Raw genomic sequence first — 25,727 nt, 5'->3', positions numbered from 1 at the left:
AGAGTAGTCCCCAGCCCTGTGGTCAGTTATTGGCTCTGCATCCCCCACCACTCAGCGAAAACTGCTTCCAGTTAAGTTCAGCCATTACTGAGAAATACTGCCAGCTCCATACATGAAGTTGCCGAGTTGCTGATATAACCCAAGTCACAGTTACCAATCCAGGGCAGTTGAATCTAACATCTCATTAAAATACTTAGTTTTCAAAGCTACATACAGAGCATTGCTTACATCTAGGCAAACCAAAATGAAAAAAGTGCCTTTATCAAGACGGCACAAGTAACAGAGCAGGGACGCATCCCAGGACTACTACGGAGAAAAACAAAACAGAAAGTAATAGTTTTATTGATCTAACAATATATTCTCAAATTTGGAAGCCTATATTAGCGTAACAAAACAATCATAATCCACGTGTCTCTGTAGCTGTTAGCCTAAAGATGCTGACATAAACACTGCACTCATCCACGAGGCGGACACGACACCACAGACAAAAAAGTCATTGTATGTAGAGTCTCAACACAGCATATATGTCAGCATACAGAACAAAGCATGGCTTTCTGCACAAAATCCACGCTAAAAGTCATCTTGCTACTTACATGTCATCTAAAGGTAGACTTACTAGCAGGTCTATCTCAAGAACAATTACAGGAATATGTAATATTTGCAACTATTACAGAAAAACTTCATAGCTACAAGGCAAGTGCTCACCCAATATTAACACTGGGGGGAAAAGTCTGCCCAAAAAGATGGTTTTAACTAGACTACTTTTTCAAATTGTTAAGATAGAAATCAGATCCCATAACCAAATGAATGAAAACATAGAATTCTAGCCATTAGATGCAAATTGCTTTCTGCATGGCTGTGTTATAAAATGGCTGCACGATAATAGAATACCTACATATGAAAGAACACTCTACAAGACATAAATCCCCTTGGTATAGCATCAAATATATATATATAAATTAGAAATGTATTTCTTAAAATGTACTAATCATAGAAACATCAGCACACGGGAAAGAGATTGAACCTAAATTCATCAAAAAAAGACAATGGTAAATAATTCCTGAGGGGTCTGGGCCAGCAGACAGAATAAAACCAGTTACCTATGTCACTCATATTATCATATGGGAAAGTAAGGTAGAATCGTACTAACCTCTACAAGAGTTGATGAATCAAGGCACACACACTTGCTGGCATCACCAGAAACTGCATTATTTGGAAAGTGATACCTGCTCAGCTCAGGTGCTACAGCAAGTTTGTATTTCAAGTCTGTCATTAATATCACGAAAGCTATTTTTCAGAAGCAAGGGGCTGTTCTTAGCAATACAATTATGCTAAAGCTATGCAGTCACCACATATAAACCACAACAGCACCTTCTCTCCTGATAACCATTTCCACGTCTTCCCTTCTGCTGACGCAGTTTTAAGCAAAGCAAATCTTTGATTTGGTCACCATAGTTGTGGGGACTTTAGAATATGTCTAAGTATGGAAACAAAATAGTAAAGATAGAATAGGAGTTTCTCTTTTAGCAGCAGCACTTAAAGACAGACCCAGGTATTTAATACTGAAGTATTATTTTAAAAACATACTGCATACAGTGGTGGCTCAAGGTAGAAAATTACCATGGCTTTGGAGCAAGTGTAGGAACATTTCCTTACCACACTGCAGCTCAAATGCTGGCAATTTAAGGTTTTAATGCAGGGCAAAGGTTCATACACTGTTCCCTTCATGCTGCCCAAAGAAACTGCCCCTGCCCCACTCACGCCCACTGAGCCATCTGCACCAGCCGCCACCTTGCACAACTAAAGCAACTAAATCTGATTATCAGTATAGCATTCCTTCAACACTGAACCAATCCATGTTGAAAATATAACCATTTGCAGAAGGTTATTCATTAGACCGTAATAGTCTTTACAGCACTGCTTCACAGTCATTCAACACAGCTCAGCAAACAAGAGGCAACAGCTTTTGGAGAGAGAGAAGGGGCAGCAGCACCGTGGCAATTGCAGAATCAGTGGGCCAACACTGCAAAGGAAAAACCATGGAAGCTGCCTCTTCTCTATTATTCTCAGGATTGCTTAACTGTATCATCATGGCTCCTGTACACAGAACTACAGAATTTTGTTGCATCCAGATACAAGAAAGTTCATGCACCGAAGCTCTGACCACCACAGAGATGGTCACAGCTTGGGGAATTACAAGTTGAAGTCTGCATACTCACACTGTCAGATCAGGCTGTGATAGCAGCTGTTCAGGAGCAGGCACACTACACATCTGCCACCTGTGCCTGCCTACCAGCAGCTGACTTGTGAATAAGCAGACAGAAAACTGGTAGTGACTACTTTGCAAATTACCTAGTATTGAATAACTAGAGAACACATCAAAGCTTCTCATGTCTTTCCCAGGTAACTGGAAGGTCATCTGGAAGGGATGAAAGGCTACATCCTAAGACAAGGGATCTGAGGTTACTAAACACCAAAAAATTACTGAAAAAACCCCAAAAAACTAAGAGACTCAAATCTATATGTAAACTTAATCAGAATAAAAACATACCATTTTTTTCAGGTCTTTGGAGGTGCCTGTGCTTGTAATAAATGCTAAAACTAATGTCAGTTTTTAGCCAATCCAAATATTTCACTAAGAAAGGCTGGTTTAGGAATACCTGTATCAATTCAACCCATACTCCAAACAATTTCACCTCTCAGCGTTCTTCCACCTATGTGCCAATCATCCTTAAATTTGCATGTCAGCTACATCAGCTGAGAAGCTTGTGTTATCCTAGCTGAATCAAAAAATTAAAGACTGAATTCCACAGACTCTTCATGAAGCATATGACCATAAAAAAACTCTAGAATTTGACTACAAAAGAGACATTTATAGTCACATTAAATACAAGCCTATTTGTTTTTGTAAGAATGCCTTATAAACCACACATTAGCCTTCAAATGAAGGCTTACATGCTGCAAGCTCCAAAGCTGCTGCAAAAGAACACCTATTTTAGATCCAGAGACCAAGAAAGAAGTGTGCTTAATTTCCCTTTATCAGGAGGACAACAAAGGCATGGAAGATTAAGACTTTTATGATTTCCAAGCCTTACGATCATAAAGTGAGCCATGACCTCTAAAGTAGATTAGACAGCATATCCAAGCACAAAGAAAAGTCAGAGTTCACTTAAACACGTGGTTCAAAGAAAGTGCATGTATGCTCACCGATACCTCCTGTACTGTGCAGAGTATACGCAGGCAGGACAGCACAATTGCATCAAGGAACTCGGCTGCAGGACAATCAGAGAGCACAGCTCAGGCGCTTACAGGTAATGCCTGTGTTGGGCCAAACTCTTGGGGAAACAAATCACATGAAACACTATTGTAGCAGCTACTGAGCAGCAGCAGCACCACACAGCTACTGCTAGAAAGGACTCCACTGGTCTAAGCAAAACACATTGGAGTCTGATGATACTCCCAGAATGTACTGAGTTGGACCCACAAGGACCATCGAGTTCAACTCCTGGCCCTGCACAACACAACCCCAAAGTCACACCATCTATTATGAGGGAGTTGTCCAAGAGCTTCTTGAACTCTGTCAGCAGGTTCAGCGCTGTGACCACTTCCCTGGGACACTGTTCTCTGGTGCCTGACCACCCACTAGGTGAAGAACTTTTTTCTAATATCCAACCTAAACCTGTCCCAGAACAGCTTCATGCCCCACCCTTGGGTCCTGTCACTGGTCACCAGATTGAAGAGATCAGTGCCTGCCCCTCCTCTTCCCCTCCTGAAGATGCTGCAGCTGCAATGAGGCGTGCCCTCAATCTCCTCCAGGCTGAAGAGACTGAGTGCCCTCAGTGACTCTTGGTAAAGCTTTCCTTCTAGATCCTTGCACCATCTCTGTAGCCCTCCTTTGGACCCTCTCTATATCCTCTGTGAGTGAGAAGACAAAAGCCATGTGCAAACATGGGAACACCTGCAGATGCTACTGTAGACAACACACAGATTTACCACAGCACTGTGGGCACACACCTTGCACGGCAGGATGTATTTCAGGGAGAGAAGATGCCACAAGTGCAATACATGCTGCACACACTATGAGAGCAGTGCTCAGTAACTGCTTATTGCTGCTACCCCAGCAAGGTCCAGCACTCTGTACTAATGAGGCCATTTCATTTCACAGTGACAGGAAGAACAGATTCAGAACCTGGCAGACTTTATGTAAACACACTAAAAAGATTATTTATGCCGGAACACAATTTTGCTAAATTCTTATTAAAATTTAGTAGCTTCTCATTGCCACATACCACACATGCTGCAGAAATTTTATTAACAGGTTTGCTGCTTCTATTTTTAGAAACACACTGTGAAAGAACACATCCATGAGTATGCCTCTGTATACAAAAGTGGTCACATTCATTACAAAGGATTGAGGAAATCAGCACTACAGAAAGCACAGCAGTGAGAATTCCATGAAGGCAGCTGCTCTAAACTGCTAGATAGTTTGTGGTAATTTTACTGTCACTTCTAACCTTTTTCCTTGCACTGTTTTGCTTAAGACTTCAAATCTCAGACTGTTGCATGGGTGAAAAGACCAAGTATTTACTACCAAAATTAGAATTGACTGGTTTGAATCACATTTTAAGCTTTAAAGAAACCTCACAGGAAATAAACTTGTTTTAGAGAACAGATTTTAGGAGTATATTTTTAATTAAAAGATTTGTTCTTCTTGACAGGTATTATCAAATATTTTTATTTACAATTAGTTAGTCATAACAAATTTGACAGTCCTTTTTTAAGATGCACCTAGCAAACCTACAAAAACAGTGTAAATCTTCATAATCTTTAAAAGTGGTTTGGGTCCTCCCCCGCCCCCCATTAGCAAAGTAAAGGATGCAATTAAACTTGGAGTTTTTTCCTTGCTACATATAGGTGACAATTTGAATTCTACTGAGAATATACTATTTTTCTGACACTTTACCTTAAATTACCTTAAACCTTACATGTAACTTTATCTATCATGTTCAGTGGATTTCAGGCATACAGAATACTAAATATTATTTACAATAAAGATTTCCAAAGACATAACAGGTCTGCAGCACTCCCCTAACATGTCAATCTCCAGGCTCTCAGATACCTCTGAAAGCATTTCCTGACATATTTTAGAATCTGCTCTCATTTTTATAGACATTAAACCCCATTACTTCCTAAACTTTCCAACTCCTGCTTTCTCAAATATAAGTATTCTTCAAAACCATAAATTTGAATTAAAAACAGTTCTTTTTCTAGGATTCATTTCTTAAAGATGGCAAAACAAAAAACTGGAAACCTCATTGAATATGGGCCAATGTTTTACATTCCATTTAGAGAAACTGAAGTCAACAGATAATTCAGAGAAAACTTTTTTGCCCCAAACAAACTGAAAACATGAAATTTAGAAAAAACATTGGGTTTTTTTGTATGATTAAAACAGAAAAATACAATATATCACTCAGGTAGATAGAATTAAAATAATTAACTTGTATATATTTATAACAATTTCTTAGAGCATTTAGGGCTTATCACCAGCTAAATTTGAAACAGGAGTCCAAATACAATCAATAGATTTTAACACTTCACCCAAACTAAATTCTCAGTAGCACATATTCAAATCTAAGAGAAGCCCATCATATCAGCAGCTACCACCAGCATTTGTTTTCATACCAGCACAGACACACAAATTCTTAACAACACTGGCACTATGCCTACTAATTTACTATGATGGCCTCAAATATTCATTTAGCCAGGGAAAATGTTGAGTAGCTATTCCTTCCACAAAGGCTTAGTCTTTTATAACTGAATTCAGTAGTAGAAAAAGATCACTGTGCACAGGCACATTTTTTCAAAAATAAAAGAGTTTTGTCAATTTAAATACCTGAACAAGGTTGCAGTCTTTTTTAGATCAGACAACTTTTTTCTCACTTCAGTTTTACATTACTGACACAATAAATACAGTCAATCATAAAACCAAGCAAGAGTCAAAGCAGTGATTTCTTTCCTCAGGTCTGATGTAAGGCTCAGAGTACCTGCCATAAGCCCTAAGGCGCCCATTTTTACAGGGGTTTGGGGATTAACTGCTAATGTCCAAACCTGGACAAACTCTCCTGCAGTCCATTTCACCACCTCTTTGGGCAACTTCTTCCAGTATTTTACCATCCTTGTGGGAAAAATTATTTTCCTTATGTGCAAACAAAATTTCCCATTCCTTCAAACTCCATATGTTGCCTCTCATATTACTCCCACATGCTTCCAAGAGTCTGGCCCCATTTTCTCTGTATCTTGCAGACAGTTAAGCCCTAAGATTGTGCAAACCCAGCTCTCACAGCCTCTTCATTTCTTGGGGACCTGCACTGCATTCACAGATTGATGTGCTTATGTCACCATCTTACTGAGAAGCTCAAAACTGGACACTGCAAGATGCAGTCTCCCAAATGCTGAGTAAGGGGGAACAACCACTACTTCATGAAGAAGTTAATGAGATTTAGAGTCTCAGGATCATTTTTTTCCACCAGAAATACTTGAATTTTAAATTTGCACACAGATATGAAAAAAACACACAAGTCTGTACTCCAATTCGTTTTTATACCAGTGGATAGGGTTGTTATTTAATACGTTTATCTTATCCTAACTTTAATCTGAAACAAGATTTACATCACTGTTACCTTTATATCACTTGTAGCAAGAGCCCGCACTATTTGCTGTAGTCATTTTAAATGTGCTCTCCGAAAGAAACTACACTAACTTGAATTCCAGCAAAAGCATCTTAAAAATCAGGATGAAGCCATTGTTCCCCTGCATCCTGAAGCATCCCACAAGATGAACCTATAAGCAGTTTGTTCTATTTAAGAACAAGCATAAACCACAAGACTCACAAACTGTTTTCTGTATGTCCACACCAAAGCTTACAGGAAAGAAATATCTATGCTGACCATTTTAAAAGCTGTTAGAATTCAGTGACAGTCCTAAAGGAATGCAAACACCACAGTCCTCCTACTTTTCTCAACCGAGCTATTCCTTGTCTTCCTGAGGAAGCAGTACAAGATCTTGTTTACAAAGGCATGTATGTTATCTGGAAGTTGCTATAGGATGGCATTTGAAAACCTTCTAGAAACATCAGGGAAATTAAAATTTGTTTATATCATTCTAGCTCCTACCTAACTGAATTGGAGATACTGCACGCAACAGAAATTAAGAACTTGATATCTAAAAGCTATATTCCAAATTTATTTTTTTAGGTTGAGACTACTTATTTAACTTCTAGAAGCACAACAGAACGATTCTAATGTGAGAAGCCCAATTAAGGAGTAAAAAAACCCAAACAAACATACTACTAAGAATTTGCTCACAATAATAGGTGGATTCAAATAAATTATCTTGGAAAATAAGGGCATCTTCCCCCATCAAAGATGTCCTAATCTCCCTAGTCTAAGCAAGAAAAATAATTTCAGATGCAGCAATGGAAAACTGTTAATCATTTGCAAAACATTCCAATGGAGAAATGCATCCCAGTTTTAAATTGCATTGCAGGAAAAAAAATGCAATTTCCCCCCCACTTATTCCCACAAGTGTCTTGACAGCTCCTAAACACCATTTTTATACTGAACTCAACGCTTTCTCCAAAACAGAAGAAGAGCATAAAAAGCAAATCGTGCACAACTTGAAGAGGTAGCTTCACATCTCTTTTACTAAGATTTGCTCTCTTTCTCCTATCTATGTTCAATTCCTTACATCATGTCAATACCCTTTGAGATGTCAGGCTTTTGTCTTATATAGTGCACTATTACACCAGAGTTCTAAATCAATATTTAGTTCATCCATAAATTACTCTTCTTTCTAACCATGAACTCCTTTAACCATACACAGTCAGAAAAAAGTCACTTTTATCCAACATTCCACAATTTTTGGTACTTCAACGTCTTTTAATTAAGGTGTTCATAATGAGATTGAAATTCAGTGAATGCAACAATCTCTAAACAGATTAACTTCAAGCATCTCGAGAAAGCCAAGAGCTGCTATTTATCTTAGTATTTCAGCAGAATGTTTTTACTACACTGGAACCCTAACCTCAAATGGTCACTTTCTAGTCATGTATGATATTTCATTCATCTCCAAGATAGCCAAAGTCTGTTACTGCACAGTTTTCATAGGCAGCAAGTTTCCCTCTCCTCTTAACAAAAAGCTTTAGCAATTCAGAAAAACTCAACCTCTTCTGTTCATGCTAGGGTAACAGTAAAGAACCCACTCTACGTCAAATAGCATCCTTAGTGGAGGGAGTATCATAAAGAAACCTTAGAATTTAAGCTTTATTTTTTTTAGGACAAAATCCTCCAAAACAACATAAACAAATCAAGAACTCAAAAACCCCAAAACATACATGAATAATTTGGGCAGAAACTTCCTAGGTAGAAGAGGAGGACTTTTCTTTTCACATAGTTAAAAAAGGGAAAAGCTTTCCTGAACTATCAAGCTCTACTGGAGGGCATGGTAATGCACTACCTTGTCTCTAAGCTCTCAGCTCAGAAGTTCCATGGTTTTCCAGATAAACTGTCAATGACTGCAACATTTCTTTAAACTGACAGGTTTTTTCTTCCCATCATTTTAGCTAGATCTCATTTTGCCTTTTATTTCTTGCATAAAAACCATGAAAGGCAAAAAGTTCTTTTCCTCATCCGTACTTTTTTGTTTGGTTTTTTTTTTTCTTTTCTCTACTAAGTAACAATTGCATTATTTTGTGTAAGCTGCCTCCTTTTTGGTACTTGCTTACAGTTGCAGATTCTCAAGTGCTGTATGTGGTATGTAGGTAGTATATACATACACAGACAAACATATTCGACACAAAGTGAGCATTCACGTTTCCCTTCTTCTGTAGAAAGGCCCAAAAAACAAAACTGAAAATGTAAAAAAACCAATCAAGCACCCAAATCTGTGATCTATCAATAAACACATCTTTTGACAGCTTACCACCACTGATGCTGAGAAAGCTGGAAATAATTAGCTCCCCTAAACAGTTGCTTCTTCCAGTCCAGTTCTAACATTCAGACCCTCATTTTGAAAGTTAGCCCACATAAAATTATAGAGAAAGTAATGTAATACTCCTAATTATAAATCTCTGTTTGACCATCAAGCAGCTGCCAGAAAGATATCAAACTTTCCTACACTCTTCTTACATCCTCTACTACAGTGCCACTACACTTTGGGTTTTCTTGTAAGATTTCTCATGACCACTTCTCTAGTGACCCTGACCCACTTTAGAAGCAGTTATCTCAAATGCCCCAGGTCTATGAAACATCTGAGCATAGTATCACGTCCAAGCTACTAAGTGAATAGAACATCTCATAAACCAGCAAGGTTTTTAAGCTTCCTCAGTTTGACATCTACGGTTTTTCCCATTCACACACTGCATCACCCATGTTCATCAGATACAGAGGTGAACAAAGTCCTTGAGGAAAACAGAAAATGCTTCCCTAGCCCACGTTCTACTCTTCTGAAGTAGAAGAATATAACTGTATTCAGACTTTCTTTAGAAAGCACAGGGTGGAGAAAAACACTGACAGAAGAACACTCACCACCACCACGCTTTGTCTTATTACAAGATTTACATGTAGGGTTTTATAGCCAGCAGTGTTTGGTGTTTGCAAGGTTAGACTACCACAGCCATGGCTCCCCGGGGCAGTACGAGCTGACTCTGCTGCCACATGAAGGTACCGTGCCTCCCTCCATTTGTTCACTTCCAATACTGCGCTGTATCTCCCAAAGGCCAGGGCAAGACTGTGAACATCCATCCAGTCAAAGAAATACAGTAAGTATCCTCAGTTAAAGAAAACTCAGACAAAAAAAAAAAGTTTCATTTTACCCTTCATCAGCTCCTAATCCAGTTCACATAGTGAGTGCACAAACCTACACTGAAAAAATAGAATAGATTAGCAGAAGATTGAAAAACATAAGTAGCAGGGAGATGATGGAGAGGAAGGCTTTTCTCAAGCAGCTTGAGGTGTTGAAGGAAATACAACTATTGCCTTCTGCTGAGGCTGACTTCATGACAAACTTTAAGTTCCTTACATCATAACACAAAACTTGAGCGTTTTGCCAAGAAACAACCCAAGTGTGCAAGCACGGCTACAGCCTTACATCCCAGGGCGTTGTCAGAGCCAGACGGGCAGCGCTGCACCGGCCTCCAACTCTGCTCTAGAGGAAAGTCCCTGCTCAGGGCTACCTGCACCCACGGCCCGCACCTCTAACAACCAAACTGCGGCGGAGAACTGCCAAAACCTTTTCTTCCAAACCACGGACTGGCTGTGCTACAGCGAGGTTTAAGTTCAAAGCTCTGCCACCAGTAAAAGCCGTGCAGTAAAGCTACAGCCGTGACTCGAGGGACAGTCATTTCCCACGCCGCCACCAGTGCGCTGAATGGGTAGCCCCCGAGCACTGCCCTCCCTCCCCAGGCGAGGACCGACGACACAAACCACCCGGGTTCTGCCGACATCCCTCTCCGCCACCCCTCGGTGCCTCCCGGGGCCCCGCCGCCGCGCTCCCCGCCCGCCCGGCGCCCCCTCCCCCCGCGCACACCTGGGTGCCGGGCGGGCCGCGCACGAAGCCGTTGCGGAGCGCGCCGTGGGCGCCACCGCCGCCGCAGCCGTTGGCGCGGGGCCGCTCGGGCCGCTCCATGGCGCCGGCCCCGCCGCGCCCGCTCCGCCGCCCCCGCCCGGCCGGGCCGCGCCGCACCGGAAGCGCGACCCGCGCTCCCCCAATGGCCGGCGCGGGCGTCACGCGGGGGGACGGGCCGCGCTTGGACGCGCCGGCGCGCGTGCGAGGCGGGTGGCCGGGGCCCAATGAGAGCCCGTGCGGCGCCCGGGTGGGAGGGGAGCAAGGCGGAGGGAGGGGCTCGCCCAATCGCAAAGAGGCTCCGCCCGTGGGGAGGCGGAGCCAAGGGCCGAGCATTGTCCAATCACTGAGCAGGGATGTGCCGGGGAGCGAAGGGGAGGGGAACAGCTCGCCAATCACAGCGCGAGGCCGAGGGAGGGGAGCGAGAGAGAAGCAGCGCCCGTCCAATGGCAGAGGGGGAGTGCGGCGGGGTGAGGCGGCACCAATGGGCGGGCTGGGCAAGGAAGGGCAGGGCAGGGCAGAGGCATAGTGCTGGTGGGGCTGCCGGGGCGGGGATGGGGTGCGGGGAGCTGCCTCGCCCTCCTCGTTCCGCTCCGGGAAGGACCGGAGCGCCTGTGCGCGCGTTCCCACACGCGATGGGGAGGGGGCAGCGCCGCGCGGGCCGGTGCTGCTGCCGTCACTATTCCCACCGGGAAACCGGCAGCCCTGCCTCGGGCACGCCGGTGGCTGGAGCGGGGACGCGGCCGGGGCGGGGTACGACAGCGGGCAGCCCCTCGCTGTTACGCGTTGAGGGAGCTGAGGAATGAAGCGGTTCCTCCGAGACCTGGAGGGCTGTCCAAGGACGCCTTGGGCTGTGTCCTAAGGAAATCGTCCTACGGAGAGCCCCGGGTGAGAGCTCCGGAAAGCGTTTAGGAGATCAGACATGGTTACTTAATGCTCTTGCCAGCAGCTCGGAAGAGATGCGTCTGGCCCCGAGTCTGCCAGGACATGGAAGGGCCTTGCCGGGAGCCCTGCAGAGCAGCCTCGGGCAGAGCTTAACCCCTACAGGATTTAGACTCGGGCTGAGGACTAGCGTGGAGCTGCCCGGCTGTTTGCTCTGCCCGCGGCTCTGTTTAAAAACCGTACTAGGTTTTCGCGCAGACGTGCTTTCTGACAGGGTTTGGAGATGTACTTCGTTCCAAGAGCAGGTGAACTAAATACTGTGTTTAGTTTGGGGGTGGGCGTTACCAACCGAGTACAGTTTGAGTGACCAGGCGTCACCCAGACAAGGCCAAAGTGTCTGTATTTGTGTGCTGTTAAACACCTGTATGAATCCTGATGAGGGAGCAGGGAGTGGTTCCCGAGCTGCAGGAGTGTTAATTGGCAAAAAGGAAACAGCCAGTCATGTTTAATCACGCATGGAAGAGTGTGACCTTTGATTTCTCCAGTGTAATTTAGAGGGAAAGGCTGAGGTTTTTCTTTGAACCGAGCAGCAGGGGAAAAATAAAATGAAGGGTTATCAAGTTCAAATATATTCATTTGAGAGAATGGTCTCATCCTTTTCTCTCTGATTTGCTGCTATTGCTAGTTATTTTTAAGTGCAAGATGGGTGTTTGACTTTCTTCCTTTTCTTCCTGTCTGTGGCCACTCCCATATCTCGACTGACACTGAAGCAGGTATGCACTTGCCTCAGTATTAAGCTTTCTTCACCTGGTTTTGACATGCAGTGAGAGAGAGCCACCAGCTAAGATGCCCTGGGCCACGTCCCATCTCTTGTCTTGCAGGTTGGGACCATGAGGGAGACTGGTGTTACTAGGAAGGACCTTGGGATCAAAGCAGCAAACACCCCTGCTTAGCACCTGAGTGCTTGTGCAAATGGACTGGCTTCACTGTAGGTGCAGTGAGGAGCACTGGTGGGGAAGAGGCACAGGTGATTTATTTCTGGATGAGTAGGGGATTCAGAGTTGAAGTAATCTATGAGGAAACAAATATAATGAAAAAAAAAAAAAGCAAGAAAGATACATGTATTAGGGGACCACATACTCTAGGCTTTATAAAAATTTTTTCCCCTGTTGCCGTAGTTGGCTATAAGCATTTTCCTCCTGCCTCCTCTTCCTTTGAACAAAACGGATTGAATTACACTGACTAGTTTTTGCCATGGGGTGGAGATGGTCCATCGGTGTACACTCACAAGGCATATGTAGGGAAGCACCCTCCACTCCCTGCCTGCCCACCTGCACAGGGAGGAGTTTCACCTGCTGATGCCTTACTTCTAGAGAGGATAAGCTGCTTCACCTGCCAGGCACAGGATCTCACTGCTCTGTCATCTATTAAAGCACAAACCCTTTTCACATGTGGGTACCTACAGGTTGTTGGCTGCTTCATCTGTCCTTGAACCCAACTGACATGAGCCCTTAGAATGTGATCGTTTCAGTTTTGGTTTGGGAAGTGTAAATAACATTAAGGGACCTATTGGTTAGCTCATGCAGGATTGTACAGTCTCACACAGCAGCTGCAGTGCTCCCCTGCACAGAGGGACCTCACCCTGCCCTGAGCATGGGGCCAGCATAGCCTGAGGTGTTAGAGGCATCTGGTCCCTTCCAGCATAGTGCAGGGGACATGGAGGGCCATGCTCACACCAGGGCTGCAGTGACAGAGGAGTCCAGGATATCCATGGAGACAAGGTGCAGCATGGGGATGCCATCCCAGGGCACAGCTGCTGCTACAGGCAGCACCAAACACATTCCACAGAGCTCCTGGAATCACACCTGCAGGCAACTTGGCTATAGCTCTGTTCACTGCACAAGACACCTGTGTACACAGGCAGCTTATGCCTCTGAACTAGGCATTTGCAAACTAGGGAAACCAAATGAAATCTGAAGAGCAAATTTAAGTTTTAAATTACTTTTAAAGTCTCGAGGGTACTATCACAGTGTACAGGCAGAGCAAGCTGTCTTACTCCACCAACTGAACAATATTAATATCGCCCAACATGAGTGTCAAAAAAGGCAGAGATCTGATTATAGTTTATAGCCATGGGGCTGTTTTTTGCTGTAGAGGGGGAGAGACAAGTGAGTCATCACTTGGCTCATAGGAGCCTCACAATTTGAGGTCAAATTCCTGATGCATTTGTGTTTGAGTTTGAGGTGGAGGCGTTAGGAATGAATGCACCAGGAAACCCTGAAGTGGAGTGGATCAGAGAGGTGAGTTGTGAGCTTTGGAGACGACAAAAGGGCAAGTTCCAGAAGGAGCAGTTGAGTCCAGACTTGAAAGTTTGTGAGCTCTGAGAGACATCCCACTCAGAGGGAGATTGCTGGTCACAGCCCACTGCAGTCCTGGAGAGCTCCAAAAGTTTCACTTAAGACTGCACTTGTAGGGCCACAAGAGAGTTGGCTTTAGCCATAAGTAGTTTTCCATGCTGGCTGCAATTCCAGTTGTTTGAAAGCTGTCAAGCTTTTAAAGTGAAGATACACTTGAGTTGCTGTTCAGTCAAGAAAGTAAGTTTCCAAGTTTGTTGTTGAAAAGCTGAAGCTGTTTAGAGTTCCTGTGAACAGACAGTGTTTCTGATAAGCTCAAGAGGAGCTGAGCCCAGGTGCTGTTCAACAAGGCTGAGGCCTGACAAGCATTTCTTACACTGTCGTGCATCCAAAGGCAGGGAGGAAGGGGACATCACCACTACACCTTTTTTCAGACCATACCAAACAGCTGTTTTTCTCTAGACTTTAGTCAGCCCTGACTATCAAGATAGCTTTGTTTGGAGCCTCCTCTGCTTTATCTGTGTTTACTTATGTTCCCTGTCCCCAAGACTTCTGTACAAAAAAGTACTTGGAAAGTAAGATTTGTTCCCATCCCACCCTTCTCAGTTCAATTTTCTGGATGTTTGGCCCTCCTTTGTTCAGTGACTTGTGCAGTGTTTTGGAATGCAGATGGCTGTTTCTTTGCAATGGAACTAGACTGTATCTTATAGCTAACTTATGACAGCAGTAACATCCATCCACTTTCACTGCATTTCACCCAGGTGTGGAAAGATGACTGGGGGTAATATGAGAGGAAAGGGAGAGGTTATATTCACAGCCTAATAGAGGTAATAACAGTATGGAAATTACAGAGTAAAACACAGCTGCTGCTCCCTGGATGGAATGTTGCAGTGCTCAAAACCTATTCCACGATGATTCCCCACAGGCCACAACCACAGTACCTGCTAAGGGGGATGGAGCAGAGGGTGGAGTGGAGACACCTCGTTTGGGCTCTGTTGGTGAGTGGAGGAGCAGTGTACTAAAACTGCAGGTGTTCAGGTTAGTTTCTGACAGTGCATCTCAACAGGCCTCCATGCCTGTTTCAGGGCTCAGCTGTTCAGGGCTCCCTGGTGCATTCATTGCTAACGCCTCCACCTCAAACTCAAACACATCAGCAATTTGACCTCACATAAGGATGAGGCTCCTATGAGCCAAGTGATGACTCACTTGTCTCCCCCTCTCTACAGTAAACCAGTCTCATGGTTGTAAACTATGATCAGGATCTCTGCCTTTTTTGACACCCATGTTGGGTGATACTGAACTAGTGAGTTCATTTTGTTTGTGCCTTGCTTTCTTAGTCCATAAAATGAGAGTAGTGAGCCCGTTGCTCTCCCTGCCCCCCCTCCCCATCCAGGATGAAGTGAAAGGCTGCATCTGTGCGGTATAAACAAAGCCCTAATTTACATGTAAATGCGTGTGATATCGCTGTAGCAGCAGAGTTGTAGCAGTGAAGCCCTCCTTGTGTGCAGGCAGCTTATGTCAGCAGAATGAGGCTCTTTTTTGAGCAGAACTTTACCGAGCACCATCAGCTCTATCAGCAAAAACACTGAATACCAATATAACTACATCCTCATTAGGACCTCAAGGCCCATAGTATTTTAATTTCTAACTACTTTCTAGGTGCTTAAATACTTTTGAGGATCTGCACGTACCAACTGGGACTATGGAAGTTACTCTCTTTCCATCAGAACCCTGCAAACAGGTTCAGAGCAGATGTGGTCTCACTTTATCAGTGGCTGTGGAGGTCTCTGAGAAACTCTGGTAAAGGGCCCAGAGCCCAGGAGAGCACAGTGCTGCAGCTGACTCCAAGGGCAACATTGCTGCTGCTGCTGCCAGTGCTGTTAGTACTTCCTTATTCACTTCTACCATGAGAACAACAGAACTAAAAATGGGGATCTTGAAATATAGAAATATTTACAGCTAGAATTGATCTTGAAATAGATCTTCAATAGATCTTGAAAATGTCTTTGTTGATAGTTTTCGTTTCATCCTGTACTGATGGATTACAAAGGTGGCATTTGAGAAAACAGCATACTATAGAGAAGACAGTGAGGACAGTGCTCTAGTACTTGAGCAGTGACCAAACCTTAGCTTGGAGAGGAAGGAAGGAGTAATTTGCTGGCTTTCCAGTAACAAGTACAGTTTTGCAGGTTCTTATTTATCTATCTCTCATTAGAAAAAAAAAAATAGTGAAGGCAGAAGATGGGCAAGTTGGCAAAAGGCATAGCTTAAGTCTCCTTTTTTTTTTTTTCTCCTTTTAAAATTTTTTTTCCCTAGTGCTCAACTTTCTGCTTGTAGAGAGAGTCAGTTCAACTCATCCAACAGAAAATTATCCCATGGAAAATTTTCTTCAGGCTTGCGGAGGAAACCTGCTAGAGGAAGGTGGCCATAGATTAGACATAAGGGGAAACTACCCCATCTTTGCAGCAAACTGCTTTTGAATTATAAAATCTGATACAGGGGGTGATGGGAACACAGAAAGAACCTGAAGTTCAGTTCAGAGTAAAAGGTCAATACAGGAAAACAGAAGGCTGCTGTCTCTCCTTTTGGCAAGCATATTATTATAGATAGGACAGAGGGAGAGACTGCCATACAGTGAAATGGGGCAAGGGAGAAATTTAACAGAGTCTTTAACTACCCATAACTAGGGAGTTAAAAACTTTCCCTTCAAATTCAAAGGAAGTAAAAGCCGTACCTAACTTGAGGAGATGAAAAATGTTAGAGGCTGTGCACCACCAAGAGAGGAAGTCTACCCCAGGACCAGGGATTGATTCTTGGTCTTCCATCAGAGAAACAGTGTGATGCTGCAGGCAGGACTGAGCACTCATGTCTTTCCCACTCACTCTGCTCACAGTGTGTGATGCTCAGCAGCAGCCAGGCAGGGCTGTGTTTGAGCCTTGACTGCAGGGGAGACATGTCTGTGTCCAACAAGTGTAAGAGGAAACTACGGGAAATATTTCAAAGGTGTAAATTAATAGGAAATTTATAAATATTCATAGAAAAATCACATCTCCAGTGAAGATGCTGCAGGCCTGCGTGGTTGCTGTATCGCGTATGGCCATAAGAGGGAAGTGTGTGCTCAGGCATTAGGTGCTTTCTCTGGGCTGGAGCAGCTCAGCTGTGCTGGCTGTGGGCTCTGCAAGGACCGTGGATGTGCCTGGGTCCCAGCTCCTCTGCAGTGCTAAAAACAGGGCCAGTGCCTTCGGAGGCACGTGTGAGCTCAGCCACAGCCAAGTGTGCAGGTAGCGATGATGGGGCTGGGGTGAGAGGGGAGTGAAGTGAATTGTCACCTCCCGCTTCCTGGAGATAGGAGGGAACGAGATGTGCAGCCCTGAGCAGTCCTGAGAGAACTGGAGATGTCTTGTCCAGAGATGATGGGCAGTCAGATGGGGAAATCTCATTTCAGTTTCATCCACACACGTACACAGATGTCTGGTTGTGTTAACTGGATCATACTCAGATTAGGGTGTTCGGGCTCAAGGATGGTGACATTGAGGTGCTTTTAGGAAGGGGTAGGGGATCTCAGGAGAAAGAGAGCTGAAATCAGCAAGCTTGAAAGATTTACAGACAGAAATAAAGGTCCAAAAGGATATGAGCCAGACCCATGCTAGCTCTCAAAGGGAGATGTTTTGCCTGAAGCACTTGTAATAGCATTTTGTAGGCACACAAGCTGTGTAACAGTAACAAGCGTATCTTGGTTGTCAGCAGCCCTGTCAGACTCAGCTGGCTGTTACCCTCAGTCCTGGGCCATCCCTGCCTGCCTGACTTTGCTACACGCTTGTTAAAGTTCACCACTGCACAGGGTAGGAAAGGACATTTACACCATGTAATAGGGGATCTTGAGGCTTCACCAAGTCTGTGCCTGCTGACTCCCGGGGACCCTGTTAGCTGGAGCTGACGTGGGTATGGCTGAGGAGTTTCTGCTTGACTCCTGGAGATCCTGCAGCGACCCACAGGGTGCTTGGAGGAGAAACAGTACTAAGATTGATTTGCTGTAGTTACTTGCTGAGAAATGTGAACAGCAGGGTCCAGTCGGGAGCACCAAATGACCAGATGACCAGCTTCCCATATGTTGGGTCTGCAGAGAGGCATTCAGGCTTCTCCTTGTAGATCTGCTTCTCTGGGACTTTTTTTTTTGGTCAGAGCAGGTGTGGTGGCAAGGCTGGGGGAGACAGGGTGGGTGCACATTTTGGTACCTGGCTGCACAGGGGCTGATCTGGTGCTCCCAGAGCATCTTATGTCTGTGCAGTAGAGGGACCTATACAGCTGTAGGGGCAGGGACTGGGTAGGTATCTAGAGACATAGATGATACGAGGGGGAGAGAGCTGAAAGGGTGTGAATTGCTCAGCACATACATGTTATGCGTTATCTACGGGCAGCAGTGTTGCCCAACAGGGCATGTGTTGTGTAGCTGTGGGCTGAGGGCAGGGGTTGCTGTGCTGGGAATGGCTACAAATAACCACACGAGGTCACTTGGCAGTTAAATGAGGCGAAGAATTGCCATGGCGACTGCACTCCTCTCCCTGACACATGCCAGGTTTCCAGGCAATAATATTTGTGCATGGCTCTAAACCCCCCAACTCTCTCTCCCTCTTTTTGGAAAGGGTGAGGACCATCCTGCCCCATCTCCAGACTGGGAGAATGTAAACACCGGGATATGGAGTGGTTTCTGACACTCCATCTTTCAGTAGAAGGGGCCACTGCCTGGGTACCCCCTACACTGGTCACTACTGCCGCGCATAGACAGAAGGGCTGTGGTTCAAAGTACTGTGGCACAGTATGGTTCTTGCTCTGTGTGTCCACTTAGTGTCCTCAGGAGCAGAGAGGTCTGAGCCAGCTGCCAGCCCTTAGGCACAAACTGCATGTGTGCAGAGAGCTGTGTGCTGGAGGACATCACACCCGTGCTGTGAGAGGTGCTCCAGGGAGCATCACAGTGAACAGCTCCAATCCAGGAGCTCACCAGCAATAGGTACTGCAAGACTCCAAGGACAGGCAAAAGACAAATGTGCACCAGAACATAAAGCCTTTTGGCACCTAGTGTATTCACACTTGCTTTTAGTACCCACATGGAACATGTTCTGTGTTGTTACTTAGTTGGATCTAATCATGTCTTATGCTGTTTTCCTGGCAAAGAAAGTACAGCTTTCAGGTACATCTGCAGTACAGCTGCATCTTTCAGGTACCACAGGTGTTAAGGTGTCTTCCTCAAAGACTTCTGTATTTCATCTGCAGAGACCTTACTCCTTTCAGCTTCAGAAGCCTCATTTCTTTCATCAGTTCTCTAGTTCTAAGTGGTCTGTGAAGCTATTATAAATCCTATTTCTCCTGTGTTCTCAGTTAAAGGTTTGGGGAGATGGTTACTTTGTGGTCTATGGGGAAAACTTGAAGGAGGAAAGGCTTTGTGGACTAAAAATGTTGAAGATTCTTGGTTTAGGGAGCAACATTATGTATCCTGCACAGACCCATGAGAAAAAGCTGGAAAGAAGAAACCAAGTAGATGGTCATGCTGGTCCTTGTAGGCTGAAGTACCACAGGAGACCAGGGAGGTGCTGCAGACCAGCAAGTAGGTCATTGTGTCACTTCTGCTGCACTGGTATTTTGCAGACATGCAGAACACAGCTCAAGGCAAAGGTCCAGAGCTTCTCCTTACTGATGTGCCCATTTCAGCATCTTCCCTTGAGTACTCATCTTTTCCCTGTAAAGGTTTTTGTTTAAATCAAAGAAAAGTGTTCTAGACACTGACAAGCAGGTATTGTCATCTTGCAGAGGGCTGGCAAAAGAACAAATAGCTGCACTTCAGTGGAGGTTCAACAATCTTTCCACACAGCACAGACTTGCTAATTTGCATGGTCATGAGGTCTCATTGGAAAGATATTTTTAAATGAAAAAGCAAGGAAATGATGCAAAATAGATTTGAGCATATTCCAGGAGATAGCTAAATTTTTCATAGTGAAACCCAATAATAGATCAGTCTGTGTGCTATGAACCTCTCATCACAAAAATATATCAGGGAGGCCTCTGCTATCTATTCTGGGCTCAGCACTGACCTTGGCTATTAGATCTCAATTAAGCACGTATGTGAATAATGCTTCTTTCTCTTACACTTTTCTGCTGCAGAAAATAATATTCATGGAATCAAACACAAAGTACTTGCACAGTCATTCTCCAGATAGGACACATGGCTTCTCAGTAGGTTTCGTGCCACATGAAAAAAACCCACATTTCTAGTGTGAAATTCAGGGAAAGGAAGTATTAAACATCTGTGGAGCCAAAGATTGCAGCCTTCAGCACTGAGCCCCTTTGCTGTTCAGAATGGTGTGCAGTGATGCTAGCAGCTGCAGGCAGGGTTGAGTGGGCCACAGGGACAGAAAGAACATACTGTATCTTCATTTCTTTATCCTTGTTCACCTGGCATCCTTCTTTCTTTTAATTTCTTCTTTATCATTTTGATATTACAGAAGGAAAAAAGTGCTATTGAATTTGACAGTGGTAGTAATAAGAATTTGCAAGGCTTGCTTTGGTGCTTAAGACTCCCATACAAGTCAGGGCCTGACAGCAGACTTTCAGCTCAGGTAAATGCTGGACCATTAAAACAGCATGCCAAACTCAGATTTCTCCTGGAGCACAATTACAGTGTTGGACCAGGAAGGGCTTGGAGACAATCACATCCCTACACTCATATTTGACAGGTCAGGGTCTGGGAGTAGAGAGCTGGTGAGCCTCACCTTTATGCCTGGGAAGATCACAGAGCAGTTCTTTCTAAAATATATGCTAAGGTACATGCTATGCCAAAAGCAAAAGGGATGCCAATTTTTCATCATCCTTGTGATAAGGATTTGATGGAGCAATGTCATTGTGAACAACAGAAGTTCTCCTGCAAGGTGGAACAAAAGCCTTGCTTTAAAAGGGCCTGAGGTGTGTTTTCAGCTATGTAGACTGAAAAGAGGCTTATTTGTGTGCAGCATTCAGCTGGGTTTAGAATGACTGTAGATTATCTGCAGTAGTGTGGCTAAAATCTTCCTGACCTGTCATAAACACCAGACAATCAGCAATTCTCCCACGTCATGTTTCATCATAGCAATGAGAACAGGGTGACAAACTCAAACCACTCATCTCTAGATTGGTGCAGTTCTCTGACAGCCTTTCTGGGTGCTGGTTATATTTGATGAAAGGTCAGGCTAACATCTGACTTTAATCTTAGAGGAATGTTGTCTGAAAAGTCAAGGGGGAAAAGGCCAGTGAAAACTAAAATGTACTGACTGGAGTGGCAGAAAGCTGTATCTAAGCTTGGTCTCAGCCACTGGGACCAGCTAAGATGATGCCAAATCAATTCTCTCTGTTCTAGAAAAGATGGGTCATGCTACTCAACACCTGGTAGTGAGGGTTTGTTAGATTATGGTGCTTGTCTCGTATTCAGTGTATGGTTTTTTTTTCCATTTCTCTGACTGCCCAGGCCATGGTGAGTAGTGACACTTTGTCCTTGGAAAAAACTATTTCCAAACTTCTGTTTGTTACCTCTGCTGCTAAATATGTCTTGATGCTCCACTCAGGTTTACTTTTCTTTCAGCTCCATTCCACGATTCCTAGCTTTCATAATCTCAGAATTTGTCTAAGAAGTTATCCCACTATGAACCAGTGAGTCTTTCCAAAATTTAAATTCTGTCTGGAAACAAATCTAACTCCAAAGCTTTAGCATCAACCAACACCTCTGCCTGGACTGATTGTTTTCAGCAAGAACAGTGCTGTGAAAGATGAGTCTCCTTTCCAGGCTGTGTGCTCTCTTTTGGCTACTCCATCATTTCCGAATCAATAGCTGTCTCTGATTGCCTCCCCTCCCCTCTAGATCCTGCTCTTTGCTACCTCATTTTGGTTTTAATTTGCCACAGCAAAATTGCAGTCATTTTTTCCCCCACCCTAATTAAGAAACCTATCTGTTAAGGAGAAAGAAAACAAAAACAAAACCTTCTTATCTAAGCCCTTAGTGCAGAACAGAGGAGGAATGATTGGTGAGATGATCACCTCCAGAAAGCCAAGGCCTTTATTGATTCTTCTAGCCTTCCTCAGTAAATACAGAATGTGTATTTTAAATTCACCTACAAGGAAGCTAAAAGTTAATGTAGAATACTGACTTCTCAACATCAGAGGAGAGAGACTGTATGTCTTCTAGGCTGACTCACTTTTTATTCTCTATACACAGTTTAACAAGAATATTTGGAGAGTGTTTCATTGTGCCTCATAGATTCATAAAATTATTTAGTTTGGAAAATACCTCTAAGATCATCAAGTCCAAGCATAAACCTAACACCTAAACCTTGGTTGTAGTTGACAGCCAAGTCCACCACTAAACCAAGTCCCTAAGCACCATTTCTACATGTAAGTGTGAATGCCACCTCACATTACCTCTCTTTCAGTTTCACCACATTTTGTTATAAACTGGCCTTGCTTCTGAACTTCTAGGGGCTAATGGTCCTGACCTATGCTTTGAAAGACTTTGAGATAATGAAACAGATTAGAAAAGCTGTATTGTAAGCAGGTGGCAGCAGCACTGAGCTCTTGAATTAAGGAAATAAGCATTGAGTGATGGTGAAGGAGGGCACAACCCCAGTGCTGGGATGTATGATTACATGGACAAAAAGGGTCAGGCTACACAGAGAAGCTCAGGGGACAGTCCACTACACATGGGGATTTTGTGGAACAGGACATTCAGCAGCCCCAAAGGAAAAGGTCAGAGACAGAATAATCCCTACCAACATGGAAAAAAACAAGATGGGAAGTGTCTCCACAAGGTTAAAGCTTTTGCTTCCTTGTACAGAGGAATAAATACCTCTATTCTGAAAAGAGGGAAAGCTACTACAGGTTTTTCCAGACTTTATCTCCTCTCTCTTTCACCTCTGATCCAGTGGAAATGGTATTTTCCATGATGCCTATCTGAATACAAGCCCTAGCTTTGAATAAAAATCAGGTCTGACTCTCTGCTGTACTCCAGAGACTTATTCACCACCTTGGAGAGATAAGCATTTAGGTGATTAAGTTCAGTCTCTATGCATATTCAGCTTCTTCTAAGGCGGGGTAATATAATTGCAGGAACCAAATGGGGATTGTGCCCACTGGACTAAAATTACTCTGATATTCCAGGTTGCTTCTCTCTTCTCTGGGAAGTCAAGAGCAGAATCCTTCAGAGCAGGACCTGCTAAGAGCCTGAAAGTATCCTTTTGAGACTGTTTTCCTAAAGGAAGAAAGCATACGCTCTTACGGGTTTTACATGTGTTAAATTTGTTCTCATACTTCTGATCAGTAACTTTGAAACCTGTTGGCCTGTTTTAGTTAGATTTGATAAACTCCACAGCAAACTTCCTGCAGGTAGTAGATAGCTAGTTACAGGAAAGGGACCCTATAAATATCCTGATTCAGGAAAAAGATGCACTGTGCATGTATTAAACTCTGGGAACATCACATAAGGAAAAATGTCATATGAGTACTCATCTAGATGAAAATTTTCAGTAAGAACTCAATTTTTCAGGAACAGAGATTCATAGGGGACCATAGTTCATTCATTCTGCACCTCACAAAACTGCTACTTTTATTTCATTATGATGTAGATGGGAGGAAAAATTTATTTAATTGATTTAAATTTAATTTAGGAAATACTGTAAAATAGTTGATCTAGTGCATCTAGCAGATTTAGGAACTAGGATTCAGAAGTCAGTGTGCTGTTGGGTCCCTGATAGTAAGAGAAATTAGCCCTAGCAAAGAGACAGTGGTGCAGCACCTGAAATCAGACAAGGTTCTGAACAGAGCTAAAATAAAAAAGATGGGGATCCAGGGCACTTTATCTATGGGGAATGTTGTGGTTCCTGGGGTCCTTCCATGCAGCTCAGAGTAGACTAAGGGGAGATGGTCTAACTGTAGACTTCAATTATTTGTAGGAGAGTTACAGAGAGTGGAAGGAAACCGCTGGTAGTAATCGATGGTAAGAAAAAGGCAGAGAGGATGGATGGAAATTGTATTCTGGGAAACTCAGGTGAAATTTCTTCGTAAGGTGAGTATGACAGCACTGGGCACAAGTTATTGAAAGAAATGGTAAAGACTCCATCACAGAAGGTTTCTAAGTGTCATGTAGACAACAGCACTAATTCCCAGGGGGAGGTGGACTAGACACCTCCAGAGGTCTTCAGCCATCATTTCTGTGGTCCTTTACCTTCTATCCAGATGAGGATGCAAGAAAACAGCTTGTATGAGCAAAGCTGTCACTTAAAAGAGTAGCAACTTTTATCTCATCTCAACTTTACCAGAGGACATATGAACATATTCTTAGTCATTGTTCAATTCCTTGTACAGAAAAATGGTTTTATTAAGGCGATTATTATTTGCTGAGTATAAATAATGAAACTTATTTTGTACTGTGCTGAACTTGGGTCAGACACATGCCTCCTACAGATCTGCAGCACTATGCTATAGATTATTTTCAACAAACTTTGGTTGTTAGAATTTACAGAGGCATCAGCAGACAATGGATAACTGTCACTGGTTTTCTCTAAGTCTCTTGCATAAAGATTACAGTAATTTCACAATTATAAGCTGCACTGAGTATAAGCCGCATCTCCGGGTGTCAGCAACTTTTCATTCTTTGTCCATACATAAGCCACACCCGATTACAAGCCGCACATTACAATACAGAGTGTGATAAAAGGTATCTATTCTATCACCATCTGTTGAGGGTGGGGGCAGTGATCCTTATCTCAACGGCAGATATTCTGCTAATGGGCCATCCATTGAAACCAGGCAGGACATTGCTCTTTATCTTTTCACAACCCATCCTTCCTCCAGCGAGTCATTTTCTGCTAATGGCCCATTGAGTCCCACTGTGTGACTGATAAAATTACTTCATCCCATTGGAAGTTGCACCAGCCAGGGAGAAGAGCCCAACATTTCTTACCAAGATAAAAACAGAGGTTTTGGGACACTAAGGTAGCCCCTTTCTCCACTGGACTCCAGAGGAAAACCGGATTTCTCCACATCACCACTGGACCTCCAGAGGGAAACTGCACCTTGTACAGGAGCACTGCTCCAACTGAATCACATCTGTCACTGCAGGAGGATGCAGCCACCATTTAATGGGACTGCTACCAACACCCTGCCTGATGGGGTGTCAGGTTGTACTCTGACTGTGTCAGGGTTTGGAGTTTGTTTCTTTGTAGTACTGTATTTCTATTTTAATTTCCCTAGTAAAGAACTGTTATTCCTAATTCCCATATTTTTGCCTGAAAGCCCCTTGATTTCAAAATTATAGTAATTTGGAGAGAGGGGGTTTACGTTCTCCATTTCAAAGAGAAGTTCCTGCCTTTCTCAGCAGACACCTGTTCTCCAAACTAAAACAGCAACTTTTTGTTCTTTGTCCATATATAAGCCGCACCTGATTATAAGCCGCACTTTGGGTTCGGACCAAAATTTTAGTCAAAATGGTGCGGCTTATAATTGTGAAATTACTGTAGTAAAAAAAAAAAAGAAAGGCTTTTCTATATGGATCTTTTGAGGCCTCTATCAACATACTTTTCTGGATCATTGATGTCTGCAGGCCATGTACTTCTGTTAACTTTTTGAGGTAATGTGTTCAGACTCAGGCAAGTTTTATGATTTCATCAGAACTAAAGTTATGCTTAGAGCACACTGAATTATTGCTCAATTAATTTTGCATCCTAATTGAGTTGAAGACAATCTTATTACTGACAAGTCTCTTCTGTGTTAAATCTATCCTGTTTCAAGTGTGATGCAGAGAATAACTTATATGAATAGAACAAGACAGATCTGAGCTGCTGTCTGCACTCCATA

At 43.6% G+C, this 25,727-nt stretch overlaps 1 protein-coding gene and 1 long non-coding RNA gene across 4 annotated transcripts in view; one reads left to right on the top strand and one right to left on the bottom strand.

The window, feature by feature from the left end:
* Positions 1 to 10,664, bottom strand: part of SPTLC2 (serine palmitoyltransferase long chain base subunit 2) — a 77,272-nt gene extending 66,608 nt beyond the window's left edge. For both annotated transcript variants that reach the window (XR_004418214.2, XM_033062610.2), the window contains exon 1: positions 10,588 to 10,664. The gene's annotated coding sequence lies outside the window, so the exon portion shown is untranslated. The remainder of the gene's footprint in view (positions 1 to 10,587) is intronic.
* A 546-nt stretch (positions 10,665 to 11,210) lies between these two features.
* Positions 11,211 to 24,466, top strand: LOC116998368. Of its 2 annotated transcripts, XR_004418368.1 has the most exons (4): positions 11,211 to 12,278; positions 12,387 to 12,532; positions 23,034 to 23,102; positions 24,108 to 24,466. It is a non-coding gene; the product is annotated as an uncharacterized LOC116998368 (long non-coding RNA). The 2 variants fall into 2 exon arrangements; XR_004418367.1 differs by having other exon boundaries at positions 23,034 to 24,466.
* The last annotated feature ends 1,261 nt before the right edge of the window (positions 24,467 to 25,727 follow it).

Source organism: Catharus ustulatus, chromosome 6 (assembly GCF_009819885.2).
Source record: "Catharus ustulatus isolate bCatUst1 chromosome 6, bCatUst1.pri.v2, whole genome shotgun sequence".
NCBI lineage: Eukaryota > Metazoa > Chordata > Aves > Passeriformes > Turdidae > Catharus > Catharus ustulatus.
The sequence above is the reverse complement of the archived record's forward strand: the minus strand, read 5'-3'. Positions and strand labels throughout refer to the sequence as shown.